Here is a 7125-nt window from a genome sequence, read left to right as displayed (position 1 = left end):
ATTATTATTAATAATAATAATAATAATAATAATAATAATAATAATAATAATAATAATTAGTTTGTTTATCTGGAGAATTTTGGTACACTCCATGGGGACATCTTGTGGACTCTTTATTTGCTGTCCTCAGTCAGAGTGTCCACTTTAGGCTTGGGTTAGTCTGAAAAATAAGAACACAAATCAGACATTACAAACAGGTACAATTTAGATTCTAAGGCTTGTCTACATTACTGTCACGGTTCTCCATCTACCAAGATTGTCAGGACTAATTCCTTTAATCTCTTTTTAGGGCAGAGCTATCATTTAAATGTCATGGTTTGAGCTAAGCTATAATTTGAACAAAGCTATACAGTTACACCAAAGCTTTACAATGGTTCTTAATTAGAGACTAAAATAATCAGCATTTTCTGATCTAACCATACAATAAGTCACTTATAAGTCACTTTAAAAAATAATTTGTGAATTAATTTTGAAATTGGAGAAGTCATTATAAGTTGAATTTTGGGAAACCACTTGTGTTGAACTATTTCACTTGCGTTTGATTCGACAGTAAACCTGATTTACAGTGGGGGTTGAATAATTTTAATTGCAGCTGTATGTACACAGGTGCATCTAAAAAAAAAAAAATTATATCGTGGAAAAGTTCTTTTTTATTATTATTATTTAAAAAGTGGAACTTTCACATTTCACAGTGGTGCTTGAAAGTTTGTGAACCCTTTAGAATTTTCTAGATTTCCACATAAATATGATCTAAAACATCATTAGATTTTCACACGAGTCCTAAAAGATAATAAAGAGATCCCAATTAAAACAAATGAGACAAAAATATTATACTTGGTCATTTATTTATTAAGGGAAATATCTGTGAATGGAAAAAGTACGTACGTGAACCTCTAGGATTAGAAGTTTAATTTGAAGGTGAAATTAGAGTCAGGTTATTTCAATCAGTGGGATGACAATCAGGTGTGAGTGAGAGCCCTGTTTTATTTAAAGAACATGGACGTATCAAAGTCTGATCTTCACGACACATGTTTATCGAGCTGTATCATGGCATGAACAAAGGAGTTTTCTGAGGACCTCAGAAAAAGAATCAGGCTGGAAAAGCTTATAAAACCATCACTAAAGAGTTTAGACACCACCAATCCACAGTCAGACAGATTGTGTAGAAATGGAAGAAATTCAAGACCATTACCCTCCCCTGGAGTGATCAATCAACAAAGATCACTCCAAGAGCAAGACAGGTAGTCCACAAGGTCACAAAGGTGGCAGGGTTACTTCTAAGCAACTAAAGGCCTCTCTCACATTGGCTAATGTTAATGTTCATGACTCCACCATCAGGAGAACACTGTCAACAGTGGTGTACATGGCAGGGTTGCAAGGAGAAAGACACTGCTCTCCAAAAAGAACATTGCTGCCCTTCTGCAGTTTGCTAAAGATCATGTCGACAAGCCAGAAGGCTGTTGGAAAAATGTTTTGTGGACAGATAGAATTTTTGGTTTCAATGTGAAGTCGAAAAGAGAACACTGCATTCCAGGATAAGCACCTTATCCCATCTGTGAAACATGGTGGTGGTAGTGTCATGGTTTGGGCCTGTGTTGCTGCATCTGGACCAGGACGGCTTGCCATCATTGACGATACAATGAGTTCTGAAGTATACCAGCGAATTCTAAAGGAAAATGTCAGGACATCTCTCCATGATCTGAAACTCAAGAGAAAGTGGGTCATGCAGCAAGAACAACGACCCTAAGCACACTAAGTTGTTCTATCAAAGAATGATTAAAGAATGACACATTTAATGTTTTGGAATGGCCAAGTCAAAGTCCTGACCGTAATCCAATAGAAATGTTGTGGAAGAACCTGAAGCAAGCACTTCATTGATAAAGTCCATCAACATCCCAGAGTCGAAGCTGTTCTGTACTGAGGAACGGGCTAAAATTCCTCCAAGCCGATGTGCAGGACTGATCAACACTTGCTGAATCATTTGCTGCACAAGGGGGTCACACCAGATACTGAAAGCAAACGTTCACATACTTTTTCCACTCACAGATATGTAATATTGGATCATTTTCCTAACAAATAAATGACCAAGTATAATATTTTTATCTAATTTGTTTAATTGGGTTCTCCTTATCTACGTTTAGGACTTGTGTGAAAATCTGGTGATGTTTTGTTATATATATAAAATATACAGTATGATACTGTTTTGGATGTTAGAGGGGCTTAAAAACAACAACAACAATAATAATAATAATATTAATAATAATAATAATAGAAATCTAAGTGCTGGGATAACTGCAGCAATAGTAATGGAGATAGAAAGAAAAAATTGGATTAAAAGATTATCGAGTATGCATTTTAATTTTTGCTTCAGGTTTTTCACAAGTTTCTCAAGTTGCAATATCTCAGAGATAGCATTGCTTAAGCGTGCACAGTAAATGAACCAGCACTGTAAATGAAAGATGGCCCCCAGGATATACTCCTCCATTCCTGCCCTGTATTTCTGTATTTTGCCTGAGAGTTGCTGTCTCTTCATAGTCTTCTGCTATCTATCTTTTACAGGCATGCCCAGCTTCAAGCGAGCAGAATACAATGTGGAATTATGCTTCAGTGCTTTTGGGGACATGATAAACCTGAGTTGAGTTTGTACTACACAGCAACTAATTAGCATTCAGTGCAAATTCCTCTAGCCTTTCAACCTCCAAGAGTACAAAGTGTCAAATGCAGCATGCTTTCAAAACCTCGCTCAGTAGTCACTTAACACACTGCACTGTGCCCACACTTTAAGCTAATAGGACATTAAGACTTTACCTTTAAGAGACCATCACAGCCCATTTTGCTCTGAGGGACCAAAACAAATTAGTCTATGAAAGTCTAAGAGACAAATGAACTGTGCATGTTTTAAGAGTGACACGGCAAATACTAAATGAGGAATAAACAGACGTGTTTGTGGTGATAAACAGAGACTTATGACTCACACTGAGCTCTGGCAGTTTGCTATCTTGGTCTGCTCCTTCATCATACAGCCAACTCTCTGTCAGATTCAAAAGGTGGAACAACTTCTGCTGAGACGGGAAAGGAAATCGTCTGACTAAATAACTGAGACTGGGTACCTAAGGAAAGTAAATGGTGTGAAAAAATGTTTTTCCTAACTCAATATGACAACCTTTCAACATTTTGTAGTGTAGTGGAAAACCTGGAACTGAAATGGACTTGATTGGGATTATATACTGTATCGTGAATCTACACAAAATAGCTCATAAAATTAACATGTGGAAATTAATATAGTTTGCAAAAAAAAAAAAAAAAAAAACATAAAAGTTGTGATTGGGTAAAAGTACTCGCACCCGAAATTAATTCTGGTGCAGTCAGCTCCCATCAAAAGTCACAAAATTAGCTGAATGGAGTCAATTGAGCTGAAGTGTCACATGATCTCAAAATAAATAGATGCGTTCTGGGAAGGCTTTAAAATTTCTTCTATACCTAAACAAACAGCACTGTGAAGATCAAGGAGCTATCAAAAGACATCCAGGACAAAGTTCTGGAAAGGTAATAATCGGGGTAAGCTTAAAAAAATAGTTTTTGAACATTGAACATCTCGTGGAGTGATATTAAAGGTAATTGAAGTAAATTTGGACAAGCCTATGAAATACTGGGAGAGTGTAGTCTGGTCAGACGAGAGCAAAACTGAACTTTTTGGCTGTTATGCTACACACCATGTTTGGAGAAGAAATGTCACTGCACATCACACTAAAGACACTATACCAACAGTGAAGTAAGGAGGTGGAAGCATCATGGTGTGGGGCTGTTTTTCATCACATGGTACTGGCAGACTTCATATAATAGAAGGCACAATGAATGGAGCCCTTTACCAGGAGATTCTTGATTCTGCAGCCATCCACCAGGATGATGAAGATGAGAGGTGGGTGGAGCTTCCAGCAGGACAACGATCCAAAGCCTACAGCAAAGGAAACTCTCAATTGGTTTCAGAGAAAATAAATCAAGGTGTTACAATGTCCCAGTCAATTACCTGACTCGAATCCAATTTCTAGACAATATGTCTAGTAAATGGGCCAAAATCACACCTGAATAGTTTGGCCCATTAATTTCTTCATACAGGAAGAGTCTTGAAGCGTCATTACAAACAAAGGCTTCTCCACTAAAGTATTAAATACATTTCAGTTAGTGTGTTCAATACTTTTTTCCCCGTGTCATTCCTCTTTATTACACATAACTTCATTTAAGGACTTTAACGTTTGGACTTCTTTATATGTGTGGATTTCTTGAGTTAATATCAAAGTCTTGTGAAAATTTCATGTGAATATCCTCATTGGAAATATGTTTACGGAAGACAACGTTCATGCGTTCAATACTTATTTCCCCCACTGTATCTTCACAGGAAGCATCACTGTTTACAATGGGAAACAACACTAAACAAAGTGCTGTTTGCACTTTCAGTTTCAGTTGCAAAGCCCTGAAAAGGGTTACTCACTCAGCTGAATGTAGGCATGAATGTACAGTTTGGCAAGTGCCACCATAGCATAAGAACACAGAGAAACTCCACAAGTGATCGAGATTCTTAATCCTTTTACTTTCTCACACTCTTTACTTTGGACCCGTTCATACCTGGCGCTAACATGCACTCTGGGTGGTCGGATCACAAGTAGACAGCGCTAAGTACAGGGTAAATGGGGTCAAATGCATTTTGACCCCACTGTGACCCCCAAGACACACTGTGAAACGATCAGTCAAACCACATTCAGAGGTGGTCTGGGACGCAAATGGCCACATGCCATAATGGATGCAAATGCATCTCAGTGCATCCCGGAGAGCAACAAAGGACAGCCTAATTGACTGCATTATTGCCCTAGCTCGAGAATACATAATCAATCTGATCATAGCTCTCCACTAGCCACTAATAATAACTCTCCACTGCATCTCTGTTTAGCATACATAGTATTCTGCGGGGACATTTGTCGTCTCATCTCCAGTTCTTTTAAAAGTATCATTAGCAGACCACATGAGCACAGCATTTGAAACAGACAGTACATAAAATAGTATTTGCTGGACACTTCTGCCTGAAAACAAATCCAGCAAAAGGCTGCCTTAATAAATGCACGCAACACCCTTCCATCAATGGAAATGATGTATGAAATCTGAATGCAAGTGCTCACTGGAGACTTATTGATAATGCCAGGTGTCAATGGCTATGCGTCTTGGCTGCCTACTTGTTATCGGGTCACTCAAGACGGATGTTAATACCAGGTGTAAACAGGGTCTTTGAGACCTTGACCGCTTGTCACAAATTTGCTGCTATCATGTTATTTTGTTTTAAGTTCACTCCATCTGCCTTTGTTTGTTATACCATGTGCTTTTTTTCAGCCTAGTCCTGTCTCCACCCCTGTGTTTATCATAATGTGTTCGCCTGTACTGTGTCTTACCTTGATTAGTTTGGTTATTTCTGCCCCGTTGTTTCTGTTGCCCCTTTGCGAAGTCTTATCGTGCATCCTCATAACCTCTGAAATCCTAGGACTAATCGGTCTGTCCTTTTTATATCTGCACGGTAGATCATCGTGGACATTTATTTGAAAGTTACTTTTTCTAGCCTGTTAATTTAATTAAATTTGTTTTGCTGCCAATGCTTGGTAGCGATTCTCAGCAAATGAGTACTAGCCAACTCAAGATGTATTAGCCAGTCAGAGAAATAAATACACTATCCAGCAAATTCAGTACAGGCACGGATTGCTATCTTGTGGCAGCAGGATTGCCACAGCCCATTTAGCCCACTAAACAGGCACAAGTTGTGTTTAGACAAGATACTTCCAGTAAACTTAGTTGTAACAAATTCAAAAAAAGATGGCGCACGTGCCTATAGTAAAAGTATTCTTGTATTCATGTAACCATTGTGTATTTTGTGAAGAGCTTTACAATTAAAAGGTACAAAGTCAGAATTATTACAATATCAAAAACGTGTTGTTAGGGGCTAATTAAACATATGTCTGTGTTATTTTCATAATAATATATGATTATATTGAACTTATAGAGTCCATGCTGATATTTAAGTGGTAAAGCTTAGTGCCTTTTGTACTTCTAAGCCTTGTTCTCTGCTTCCATGTTTCCTAGTTTTGATGCTTCATTCTCGTGTGTTGGTTTTCTGCTTATAAATGATCCTTGTTTAATGTTGCCTACCTGTGCTTTTGTGACTTTGACAATGATTCTTGGATTGCCCTATTTTAAAATGATTTGTTAAGTTTAGGCACTTGCATCCAGCCTTTCATGACTACATGTTACACCCCTGACCCACCTCACCTATATTATCATTACATTGACACACATCCCCAATTTCATGCACTTTTTGATTCACTTACAGTAGATGCACAAACAGGTGTGTTGATATGATACAGGTATCTCTTGTGCATAATGCACCCAGGACAATCTCAAAACGTGGGCAATGAGGTTTGGTTTTAAGCTAACTGTGCATGTGCTAGAGTTATATCTAGAGACTGCATGTGAAAAGGATGTTGAGATAAAAAATTTTAAATCTGCAATAAAATGCAAAAACACATGCAGGGAATGTATTTAGAAAGATATGTTAAAGTCACTGTAGATCAACAATGAATGGAACTCAGAGCACTCTTTTCCAGACAACGAATACATCAACAAATGTGCTTTCCTTTTGCTTCAGCTGGAGACAGGCTACTGTATGAAGAGTAGAGGAAACCAGCTACCAAGGGTTTCACTATACGATAGCTGAGTTGCGAAGACAACGGCTGTGCAGATTCACACTGGCACTTAGGCACGATTGATAGGGCCCCTGCAGTTTATGTCAACAGAAGTTAACGTTCACCTCTACTGCACTTTTGGCATTGTTCCTCACTTTCTCCTGATGGTGTTGTTAAATCATTTGGTTCTGTGTTGCAGAAAAAAGTAAGTGAGAAAAGAAAGTAAATGGTGAATGTGTGAGCTTAACCCTCACACATTTTATTTCAACTTACAAATGTTTCACATATGACTACGCCTCTGAAATCCCAAGACTAATCTGTCTGTCCATTTTGTATGTGCATGGTAGATGATCATGGACATTGATTGACAGTCACTTTTTCTAGCTTGTTAATTTAAATTGTTTTG

The sequence above is a fragment of the Ictalurus furcatus genome, chromosome 17, assembly GCF_023375685.1.
Source record: "Ictalurus furcatus strain D&B chromosome 17, Billie_1.0, whole genome shotgun sequence".
In the NCBI taxonomy this organism is placed as follows: Eukaryota; Metazoa; Chordata; class Actinopteri; order Siluriformes; family Ictaluridae; genus Ictalurus; species Ictalurus furcatus.
This window is presented reverse-complemented; position numbering follows the sequence as displayed.